General features: G+C 37.6%; 1 protein-coding gene across 4 annotated transcripts in view; it reads right to left on the bottom strand.

The window, feature by feature from the left end:
* The window catches only part of LOC111340175 (uncharacterized), a 24,297-nt gene extending 20,055 nt beyond the window's left edge, over positions 1-4,242 (bottom strand). For 3 of the 4 annotated variants that reach the window (XM_088753830.1, XM_088753832.1, XM_088753833.1), the window contains exons 1-2: positions 4,151-4,242; positions 1,438-1,517 (exon numbers count right to left, since the gene is read on the bottom strand). The gene's annotated coding sequence lies outside the window, so the exon portion shown is untranslated. The remainder of the gene's footprint in view (positions 1-1,437; positions 1,518-4,150) is intronic. The other variant, XM_088753831.1, reaches the window with a different exon arrangement.
* Positions 4,243-8,852: the final 4,610 nt, after the last annotated feature.

Below are 8,852 nucleotides of genomic sequence, written 5' to 3'. Positions count from 1 at the left end.
TCAAAATCATGCTATTTGCAAAATGAGAATTTGCAAAGAAAACTCCACTGGCTGGAAGATCTTCATTTTGCAACTTTACAGATTTCGATTTTGCAAATTACGGATATCGTTTCACAAATTACAGATTTCCCATTTTGTTAATGACAGATCTGATTTTCATTTTGCAAAATTACAGAATCACAGACTTCCATTCTGCAAATTACAAAGCACAGCTACAGCACTAGATAATCTTTAAAATTATAGATTTGCACTTTATTAGCTTAATGGGGCAATTCTACTTTTAAGTAGCCAAACCATTGATTTCTTCACAAATGTCGTGGAGATTTCTCAAAATACACCACAGAGATTAACCTATCGACGTCCAGTGTGCCCGTAAGTGCCTATGTGGACCCACACCCTTTCTACGCCTTGTGACGTCATCACATTTAACCCTGGAGCACGACTTTGAGCACGTACTTGAACAGGTTGAAAATATCTTACAAACGATACCAGAATGAGCGCAATTGAAAGAAGGAGATTGGAGATATAGCCAAAAAACCATGTAACTTTGACCTGAAAATCTGCCCGAAAATCTTGTTCCATTACCCACCTACCTTTCTGAGCATGTGGTTTGATAATAATGAGTAGTTTCCTAAAAACTCTCTACACGAAAATGAAGCCTACTAAATTTCCAGCGAGTGAAGAGAAACTTCAGGCATTAGGAAAGGGAAAAAAAGCGCAGGAGAAAGAGAGAAAAGTAAAAGTTGTAAGTGGGGCATTACTTTTCAACCCAAAAATTATCTCGAAATTTTGCTTTCTGCGCGTGCTCGAGATTTTAAGGCCACCATTTTGCATTTGGATCGAAAGGTCCTTGAGTGTACAAGCTGTCAATAGGTTTGTGGTAAGTTTGAGCTTTTAAAACCACAACAGTGACCCAAAATCTGCTCGAATAGCTTCAAAACACAGTTTTTCACAAAAGCTGTGGCTATTAATGGGTTAAGCACTTCCCCTATTTGTCATCAAACTAGTGATAAAAATGACCAATTCATCCTTCCCACTGGCAGAGTTTTTCCCAAGGATTCTTGTTTTGCATTAAGTTACAAGGTTTCTACTAATTGCAAATTACAGATTTCTTGTTTTGGAAATTACAGTCTTTCTCATTTCCATTTGGCTCCATGCCATTATGGACTAAATGAAAAGAATCTTTCCAAAAGAAGTGAAGATGCATATGGCATGCTCTCCAAATAAGTTCATCTTTTTTTTCTTTTAGTTCAATTAGCAAGTACCCTGATATTGTAAAGGTTGAGGGTGTTCAAGTTCTACCATTTAAGTTCAGTTTTCCCTTATGAGTTCCCCAAGCAGACACGTGTTCTAAGGGAAGGTCTCAAGGATCTCTCTGTTTAATTCTTAATGGTATAATTTTCAGCTTACTGAAGGACACTTAGTAGTGACAGTTACCTTTCTGTGGTACCAATGTTTCTCACATCATCAAGGTTAAGTTTGACGCTCCTCAATAAATCGGCCTGTTCAATCACATCCTGCAGGGTGGAGAAAACCATTCTGTAATTTCAAGACTTTCTCACTGCACTGTTATAAAGTAACTATAGTTGATGAAGACGTTGAAAAAATTCAGAAAAAACACAACCCATCATTTGCTCTGGCTAAGATTTATTGCAAGGTTATGGCAAATTGAAACATTTACTTTGGGTATGACTTAAACAAAATAAAATGCATATTTTACAAGACTTCAAGTTCCCTTTACTCTCAATAATTGAGGCATAAATAATACTGAAAGAGTTTGTATGTATCAATATTTTAAAATGTTGGGAACCTTCTAGAAGACTTCATTTGTAGAATGTTGGGACCCAATAGAATTTCATAGAGATCTTAAGATGATTAGCCTTGAAACTTAACAAACTACACTGGATGAAGTGTATGAATAAAATGGATATTCACTGCAATAGCACAGCTAGGGGGAGATTAAACCAGAGTACCTTCCATAAATTTTCCAGAATACACTGCTCCAACAGGTATTATAACTTTACTACACATTTGTGTGCATTTGTTTCTAGACAGGCTTTCAAAGTTGTGACCAATCATGAAACAAAAGCTTCATTTTCTCATAGCAACACATGCAGGATATCTTGACATGACACAGAAAATAATTTTATGGGTTTGATACAGTGATAATGTTGTGAGCATTTTTTTCATCATGAACCATACCAAAGACTGGTAACCTGTCTCATGAGTGGACCAGTTCATTGTAAAAATGCTTCATTATCCCTAGTGTGTTGAAATCACAGCCTTGATCTCTTCTATTACTGTATGTTAATTGTTTGAGAAATAATTACAAATTACAGTGGTTTGCTACTCACAGAGCAATTATTTTCATATTTTTCTGGTCTATGATTTATTGAGTGACATCTATAGATTATAAAACCTCTTAGAAAGTTTCCTCACTCATTAGTTTGTTTTGGAGGGGGGAGGGGTGGAGTGTTGAGGCACAGTTTTGGATCAATCCCCACAAAGAGGGGGGGGGGGGGGGAAGGGAGGAAGAGCATATGAAAAAAAAGTGCAGCTGGAATAGATTGGATTTGGTTGTTGTCACTTATAAAGGCGTCACTTTCAAACAAGCATTCCAAAACAGTTTACCAAGGATTGTTGGGTGGTATGCATAATGGTGATCTCTACCTTTCCATCACTACATTGATACATCACCCAGTTAATAGGAAAAGAAATAAATAGGCAAACCTGCCTGCCACAGGTGTTAAATACAACAGCAAATTCCCTGATTACCTTTAACTCTAAAACAAACCCCTATGATGCTCATTAGATTCCAGGGAGGAATTATAGGGGACAGCTATTTTACAGGGAGGGTGTTTTACTTTGAAGAGGGCTTTTTTTTTCTGGGCTTCCTGGCAATGAGGCTTATATGAGAGGGTTTTTATTTTTTTTCAAAAAACCCACAATTTGATTAATTTTTTCTGTCTGAGGTACATGACTTTGTATAATTCAGATTTGATTGACATGGAATAAAAAATGTATTTGATCATTTGTTGAGAAACCCACACAATTTAATTATTATGGACACTAAACCAGGTGTACATGTATGTTTCAAATTGAATCGCATCATTGAATAAAATCTCGCATTCTGATTGGTTAGCGAAGTGAGGTATTTAGAGTGGAATTGCGAGTTAAAAACGAGGCTAACTGATATTGTTTCACATCTACGTAAAAATAACAATTTTAAGTAATGCTGTTTCCTTTTTTTACTCATTTTTACTCAGTTATGCGATTCAAGGAAAATCCATTTCTTCATTTGTGAATTCCGCATTAAATTGCACTTGAAAACTGATATTACACTCATCGCTTTGCGATTCACGTGATATCAGTTTTCGTGTGGAATTCTCTCGTCAAGTAATGAATTTTTCTATAGAATTGCCTTAAACCCAATTAGATTTAACAAAACCACAGCATAAATACTAGCACAGCATTATCAAGTCATTGCTATGAGCCCTCTATCATCTTAAATGTGTTGTACTTTTTTTAAAATCTTTTTTAAGACAGATGAAGGACGACGATAGGGGTAGGGGCTTACATATATTAGAGAAATTGAAGCGCTGGATGAGGGGGTCACTAAAGCATATACAATAATTAACGAGGCAATGTATACTGAGCTGCCAGCATGTGGAAAGATACGAATCCATTGTTGGAGCTTAAAGGAAAGGAGAACATTTCGGTTTGTTCATCGATGTCATGCTCGATCTCGTGTTATAATCATAAAGCAGAAAAGATCTTTCCATGGACTGTTTGATAAGACTGAAGCGGTGGGGTACATTATTATTGATAACATTGCCACTTCATAGCTGAAATTATGCGATCACTGGTCTCAAGTAACTCGGGAATAGAATTCACCTTGACAACCTCTGTCGCCTTCTTCCCTGTGTACCACTGTAATTTCCAAAATTGATCGTTTAACTTACAAGAATACAGTTAGTATTAAAAGCAACTGGCTGAGGAATTAGATGAAACATGTTCTAACTATTCAGCACAAGTTATCCCTCTGAACCTAACGCGAAGACTTAGTCTTTCAAATCTAACTTGGCTTTGTGAGGTATGTCTGTATTCCTACATGTAACTCACTATTACTTCTATGGTATACTTAACCTACCTTTTAACTCGTTCCATCTCTCACATATACGCTTTTAGTTTCGTTTTTTCACTGCATTACTACCATTTCCGGGAAAATATCCGGGACTTTCCGTGCGGTAACACTCCAGGAACTTGTCTCCAGTTTTCCACGGTCACTTCATACAGTTTTATCATCCTCGGAGACCCAGGGGTTGTCAGTCAATTTCTGGTCCGCCCTGGCTAGAATTTGAGAGACAGATCCCATATCTCAGACAGAGGATAAACTTTAACCTGTGACAGTCTTTCTTTGATGTAATCATATTTTAATGGTCAAATTTCAATACCAGAGGAACTGAACAAGGGAAAGGTACTTTAGATGATAGTTTGATTACCAGAAGTGTTTTTTTCGGTGTATGTGACATCAGCTCCCCCATTCTCAAAGGTTCGTTAACGCGTACTTTTGTTACTGTTAAAACAATAGAGTTTCTGTTCACCGGTTTAGGGCCCCGCCCAGACTAATTCTAGCCCGAGCTGGAAGGCGAGGGTCAAAATGAGCTCTGAGAAGGGCCCAAAACATATTTATGCTAAGTACAAAAACTCTTGTCATTATTACTATCTCTATGAGGGGCATGGAGAACTTAAAAACTAAAAAAAAAAAAAAATGAAAACAAAACAGTCTGAACAATTATGTGAGATTCTACAGGCTCAATGGCTTTAATTTTCCTTTAATGAAAATACACCATTAAGTGATGCTGGTGAGAAATTACAAAATCTTGTCATTCGGTTTAGTTTTCAAAACACATGGATGCTGTAGATCCACAGCATGCAGAACAGTGGACCATGGCCAGCCTCAAGAATCTCACAAAGAAGCTACGCTAAGCAATCATAGGTTATCTTTTTCCTTTTCCCCCTAATAGTAAAGATGTAGCATTCCATGTATCCTTCAAATCGGCACTCTTAATCCCATAGGCATCAACGAACGCTTTTCATTCTATATATTTATTCTTGATTTTCTCGTCACATGTTCCCACCAATAGCACAGCTCCACTCTCTGCATATAAAGACACACACAACCAACAATTCCTCCATTCGCTCTGACGAAGGGCTAACGTTCGAAACGTCAGCTTGTAACTCTTTACGGTGGCCAATTTATAATTCCAATTTACAATTTACAATGACAGTTTGGCATAATTGGTTGAGTTGAATGCTTTTGGCTCGAAGCCGCAAAACTTACATTCCGACCACAGAACTAGTAAAGGCGTTATTTGCAGAAGCTAAGAAGGTCCAAATAAGCAGGTTTCTGTGCGGCAGACCTATCCTTTATATCATAGAATGCCAAACTTTGTTAGTTTCTATGCTTCGTAATTGCACAAATTTGCTTTGATTTCTTTTCACCAACGCTGCAGGAAAACGGCGGAAACCTAGCAATGGCTTCTTAATTTAAATTGGCTGCTTTCGTCGTACGACTCTTTGATTCTCCCATGTCATTGGCTTATTTCAGCGGGCTAAAATACATTTTAACCCCTCAAGTCCTTTATTTTAGCCCGCAAGATGCCCAACAAAGGGATAATAATGCAGGTTTGTTTCGTGGTCTAATGAGTTTTGAGTATCACGTCATTACGTATTTGCAGATGGGATAAACCACTTTGAAGTGTCCAGAGGCGAATGTGAAAGGGGGGAAATGATGTTGGAAAGGAAATACCAGGAGTCAAACATTTTAATTAAACGCTTTTGGTATCGTAAGTGTGTTTTATATTGTTTCATTTTCGTTCTCGGTCACAAGGGACTGACCTCGCTGCGCTCGATCCGTACGTCATGACTTCAAGCCAAATATTTTCCCGTCCAGCCTTCCCACTCAAAGAGTACATAGTAATAGGACTGAGTGGACCCTAACTCGGTCGGTAATCATACGAGTGCCAACAAAATCGGACCACCGATTTTGTATCACGAGTACGGTTTCAGATGGCTAAGACTAACCAAGGATGCGATTCAAAACGTGCAAAATCCCGGGAAAATAACAGGTTCTTCGAATCATAAACCGACCGCAGAAGAATTTTTATTAACTTTTGAAAAAAGTCTATTACAGTGTAGAAGTGATAACATAATAGGGGCAACACACCAGGGTATATTTCTTGAATACTTGTCAAAGACAATATATAGGTAAAATTATTTATACCTGTATAAAAAAAAACCAAGGGATCTCAATCTCTCTATCTCTTACTTTCTATAGCAGACAAGCACTTTAGGTTCACATAAGTAAAATAGGTACGTTCTTTCATTAAAAAGTAATATCTAAAAATATGCATTTGAGAATTACAGAGTTTTCTTTTCAAAAATTGTTTTAGGGAAAGTAGCTGAGGGTATCAACATGTACTGTCGGAACATATTTGCTTACTGCGCATGTCTGAACTACCTGATGCACTGGCAATACTGGTGATGGCATGTTCCATCATATAATACTTGTTACAAATCTACATATAGCTACAAAAAGTTTCACGGGGAAAAAGTGTACAAAATTTCTGTTCGGTTGTATTAAAGACAAAGGGCATACAGACATTCAGAAACAAAAAGTTTTCCCAAAAATCAACAGTAACATGGGTTAATTGCATCAGTAAAATAGTTAAATTAACCTATCCTACCACCAAATATGTTTTCTTGTTGAAAAGAAATGTATAAAAATACATTATGTACCGATATTCATCCAAGTGTTTTATAGCGTGTGAGTTCACTTGGTGTAAACCATGATGTTCTTCGATCTAATCAAACAATTCAATTGAAAGTCTACATGAGCTTTGGTTTCTGAATGTATCATCGATTGAGATTTAAACAACTAAAAATTGATCTTTTGCCTTTTTACAATTATTAAGCTTCTGTAAAGTGTTTAACAGTACAACATATATGTCTCTACTCGACAAATGTTGAAATAAATTTCAGTAAGAAAAAAAAAACACTTTGAGAGGACAGAATTGGAGTCCAGGAAGATTAAACTCGAGCACACCACCTTGCAACCTCGAGTTCTGCATAATCTTTGGAGCCCTTCAATGTTATCTCCATGTACAAATTCTGAGACAATTTATTGGTTATAATTCAATCAGTTCTTCCAAAAAGAAAGTAATCTGCAATTCATAGACACAACAACTCAAACAAATCCTTTTCACTGTAATTACACAGCTTCACTTTACATTCAGGCTCTCCTGAAAGAAAACGAGCGAAATAGCAGGCAAGCAGCAAAGGGCTGGGTTTTTTTTCTTTTCTTTTGTAACCAGAGAAACGACTGCGAAACGTGAACCTCTCTTCCAAACTTTTCCCCGTCGTCCTTTTTTCCGTTTCCAGTAACTGAAAGACTAGCACAAGCTCCTTCACATTTTATTTCAAGATGATTGAAATGAAAACGGGATTTAAACATTCAAATCACGGTGGGCATGAACTAAGGCACGATTTCTTTTTAACTGATATGGAGTTTAACCTACCACTTATTTTGGCTGAATTCTCTCACGTGACTAGGAGTGCTCTATACCGACTTAAAAATTCTGACATTTATCCACCTCTGGAAAGTTTAAAGTAGCTCTCTGCCCAACTATATAAAGGCAAATGAACATTAGTCTGAATCATACAAAATTTCGGGCACCCTATAATAGTCATTCAAGTCTTGGTAGAGTCAGAACTGCTCAGACTCCGCCGAGTCATCTTCAGTGAAATGATTTGGTTCTTGAGATGTCGAAGTAAATGCTCTTACAAATTGTACATTTGTTTCAGCTTTTTCATTATTATATTTTACCGAAGACGGCGGAGTTCTCAAAGGCATCGGACTGCCCAGCCTACGGAGTCTTATAAGGCACACTCGGCCAGAGGAGAGAAAACAGACAGCTTCATTCTCTTCAGGGGACACCGCCATGCTTGTAATTCTTTTGTCACCATGTGCTACTTTTGCGAATCCGACAGCTTTGGATTCGCCTATGTCCCACAGAAGACAATACCATCGATACCGTAGGAAATGAGATAACGGTTTTCCCTAAGAAATTGGAAAAAATCAATTCTACCTAGATGGCCGCAGAGAACATGCTTTGAGGAATTGATTTGAGAAGCATGAAGGCTATACAAAAGAATTCTGTTGGTGATGCAACAAATTAAAAATTCATCGTTCAACGAAACAGAGCACCAACGGAACTCAACAGATTGGTAAGGCTTCTCAACTCCGAGTCTGGTCAAAAGGCGACAAGGAGTCTTGATCGTATTTTCAGATCTCAATCTGATACTGGCCACATAGAATAAGCTCTCGTTTGCGTGACAGAGGACAAGAAGACTCGACGGCGAATAATGTTTCCGACTTCACATTTCCTACAGTAAATTTCCCTCTAACATCCCATACGAAGTAACGCAAGCCATCTTTGAAGTTCTGAACGCAGAAGAGAAGTGAGGTGCTGTCTGATGAAAATGCTATGTTCGAAACAGTGTCTTTGCAATCTGTTAAAAATGCCGTGCAGAGGAACGCAAAAATATCACTTTTCACGAGGCAATATAGTTCCACGTTGTTTCCCTGATAAATGGCAATTAGCTGTCCCCTTGGGGAAAAAACACAAGACTTCACGAAATATATCGGAACCCCAGACTTAAAAATTTTGGAGTAGAATTTATGTGTAACTTTTTCGTTGACATCCCAAAACGTCACGATTGCGTCAAAGGCAACAGTTACAACTAACGTTTATGTGCACGATCCTTCGCAGTAAAGAAATAATTTGGAT

This window comes from Stylophora pistillata, chromosome 3 (assembly GCF_964205215.1).
Source record: "Stylophora pistillata chromosome 3, jaStyPist1.2, whole genome shotgun sequence".
Lineage (NCBI taxonomy): Eukaryota > Metazoa > Cnidaria > Anthozoa > Scleractinia > Pocilloporidae > Stylophora > Stylophora pistillata.
Note: the sequence above shows the minus strand (reverse complement) of the source record. Positions and strands in the feature narration are given on the sequence as shown.